Genomic DNA, 3,381 nt, shown 5'->3' with positions numbered 1-3,381 from the left:
AAGAAAAAGTTCCTACAGGAACAGGAAAGAATTAATTGAAAACCCCAGGAATTATGGGTGTTGTCCGCCTAAGCTGCTCTGGGCATCTCTATTGGACTTGAATCCGACTGCCCTCCCCACAACGTGCGGCCACCTTCACGGGGCCCAACATCTGTGAAAAACATCTCCAAGGTCTGGACACATCTGGAAAGAATCTGGCCAATTTGGTAGCGCCCCCCGCCCGCCGCCTTCCCAGCAGGGCGGCGCCTTTCACATCCTTTTTCTCCTCCCCCAGCCGGTAGGGGGCTGACTTGACCAAAAATAGACCGCCTTGCAGACTTGGGGCAGTTGCCTGCGCCCACCTCTAGGTGGCACTCGTAACCATTAAACCCCGCGAGCTTCCACCCAAAGGCCAGAGAGCCCAGCGAGAAAAGGAACTAAAAAAATACCAACCACGTACAATCACCTTCTTAGATGCACAACAGTATTTCTGTTCTACAATAGAGAAAACTAAGGCTCCAAGAGAGGTGAAGTCATGGGTCCAAAGCCACACAGACAAGAGAGGTAGTGGAACTCAGTTTCTCTTGAGCCTCAGTTTACTCATCTGTGAAATGGAACTGACCCACCTCTACCCACCTCTGGAAACACGACTCTGTTTTCTGGCACTATAGGTTTTCCTATTCTGGACATTTCACGTTGATGGAATCATGTGGTAGATGGCCTTCTGTGCCTGGTTTCTTTCACTTAGCACAATAGTTTTCAAGGTTCATCTGTGTTGTGGCTCTTGTGTGTAATTCATCCCGTTTTATGACTGAATAATTTTTCATTGTATGGCTACGTCACCTGAAATTTATCCACCCAACCACTGGTGCCTATTTGGGCTATCTCTATCTTTGGTTGCTATGCATAATACTGTTATGAACATTCATGCACACGTTCTTGGATGAACATTTATTTTTAGTTCTCTTTGGTGTATATCTAGGAGTGATATTCCTGAGTCCTATGGTAACTCTGTGTATAACTGTTTTCCAAAGTGGCTGTACCAGTTTACATTCCACTGGCAAGGAAGGAGAGTTCTAATTTCTCCATATCCTGGACACTTGTTTTTGTCAATCTTTTTGATTACGGTGGTCCTAGTGGGTGTGAATCTCATTGTGATTTGATTTTCTTTTCCCTAATGAGCAGAAACCTCCCCCCACCTTTCCTTCCTACAGCAGCTCCCTTTTGGCTTCTCTCTCTCAATTTTAGATTCATGTGAACAGGTAACCCACTGGAGAGCCCCCAAACAGGAGGTCTGTACCTTCAGGAAGTTTCTATAAGGCATTTTGTATTTTGATAAGTAGGACTTTGAACAGAGGGAATCTGAGGCTTTTTTTTTTTTTCAGAAGATACACCAGGGATGAGGTACATCACTTGGAATGGAGTTTGCTTTGGTTTGGGGACTTTTCTTTTCTTTTTGATTGATTGATTGATTTTAGAGAGAGAGTGCATATAGGTTATAGGTTACAGAGGGGCGGAGGGAGAGGGGGAGCCCTAAACAGACTCCATGCTTTTTAAGATATATATATTTTATTTATTCATTTAGAAAGAGGGAGAGAGTGAGCACAGAAGCAGGAGGAGCAGCAGGCAGAGGCAGAAGCAGGATCCCCCCTGAGCAGGGAGCCGGGAGCCAGGAGCCCAATGTGGGACTCCATCCCAGGACCCCGGGATCATGACCTGAGCAGAAGGCAGACTCTTTACCAACTGAGCCACCCAGGCGCCCCATGCCATCTCCATTTCAAAGGTGAAGAAAGTGAGGCTCAGAGAAGTCTGGCAACCTGACCAGGAGCGCAAGCTAGGAATGGATGGGGCAGGAATTCAAGTTCAGGGAGAACAGACTACAGATATGCCCCACAGGAATTAGTCCGTTCCCAGGCAGTGAAACCAAAGCTAGCCCTGGCGGCCCGAAACTCAACCACAGAGAGCTGGCTCGTGGCCCCCTTGCTGGCTCCCTGCGTTCTCTCAGCTCCACCCTGCCACCCCCATTTCCCTTCCTGGCCCTGGGGCTCTGCTCCTTCCCCAAACCTGCTCTGCCACAATTCCTTCCAGGATCCCTCATCTGTAAAATGGGGATAATAACAGTGCCTGTCCCAGAAGGGTGTTGTGAGGGTCATTACCACCCCCATTTCACTAGTGTCTCCGAGACCTATGAAAGCAACTGAGTAGAAGCCTTGTCGGTAGTTGATGGTTGAGATGTGGAGTAGCGGCCTGCCCAGGGTTGCTCAGCTAGGAAGTGTGAAGTGGGACTTGAATCGAATCGCAGCCTCCTTGCCACTAAATAGAGCTTTATTTGTTGAGTCAGAATACACTTAGCATGGGAAGAGGGCATGAAGCTCTCTAACTGGGAAAGGGGAGGTAAGCAGGGAAGGCTTCCTGGAGGAGGTGATGTTTAAGCTGGACCTTGAAGAACAGTGAAATATGTAGACTGGAATGAAGGGGGTCTGCATACTGGAGATAAGGCCGGAAATGTGACCATGGCTATTTCTTGAGGTTCTTCAGGAACCAGGCTGTGTGCTGACAGCTGTACCTGATCTCATGAGATTTCCCCCACCATCCTATGAGGTGGGTGTTAATAGGGTGAGAAAAGTGAGGCTCAGAGAGTTTATAAAACTTGCCTGGGGTCACACAGTTGGTAAAGTGACTGGGACTGGATTTGAACCCAGTGTTGTCTGCTACAAAGTCTGGGCTCTTGATCATCGTGCATTAGTGTTACATCATCCTCGAGATCTGAGTATAAGAACCAGGTATGAAGCTGGGGACCAACTCTGGAGGATTTTGAACGCCAGCCTCAGACCCGCATAGAAATCACGCAGCACTAGGCAGGAACTGGCAGACTTGGAATTAGCTTCTTGCAGCTAAGGTTACTTCTTGGAGCCTAGGCATCTCTAAGCTGGAGGGACTGGGAATGTAAATGGATTATTGGCAATGAAGATTTTGAATGAGGGAAGGAGGCTCTTGTGTGGGACAAAAGGATTGTTTAGGAGAAACATGGAGATGTTCAAATATTTGCTGAATGTGGGGCTCTGGGAATGTCACTGAGAACAAGACATAGCTCTGCACTCTGGACCCCCCCCCCCCCCAGTCCCCATCCAGCATCCAGGCCTGCAAAGGGGCAGGCACAGCTTGGGAGGGTGGGGGAGAAAGCTTTTATTGGAACAAACAAGGTCTCAGAAGCTGGCCTGTCCAGATTGGACAGCCAGTTCTCAAGTCAGTGAATCTCTCTGTGATCCTGGACAAGTTACCTAGCCTTTCCGTCTCTCCAGTCTTTACCACGAAGACCATCGTGCCTCCTCCTGGGATTGTTGGATTCAATGAAATAAAACAACTAGCAGGGTGCTTGGCCTACTGGAGGCCCTCAGCAGA

Source organism: Mustela nigripes, chromosome 14, assembly GCF_022355385.1.
Source record: "Mustela nigripes isolate SB6536 chromosome 14, MUSNIG.SB6536, whole genome shotgun sequence".
NCBI lineage: Eukaryota > Metazoa > Chordata > Mammalia > Carnivora > Mustelidae > Mustela > Mustela nigripes.
This window is presented reverse-complemented; position numbering follows the sequence as displayed.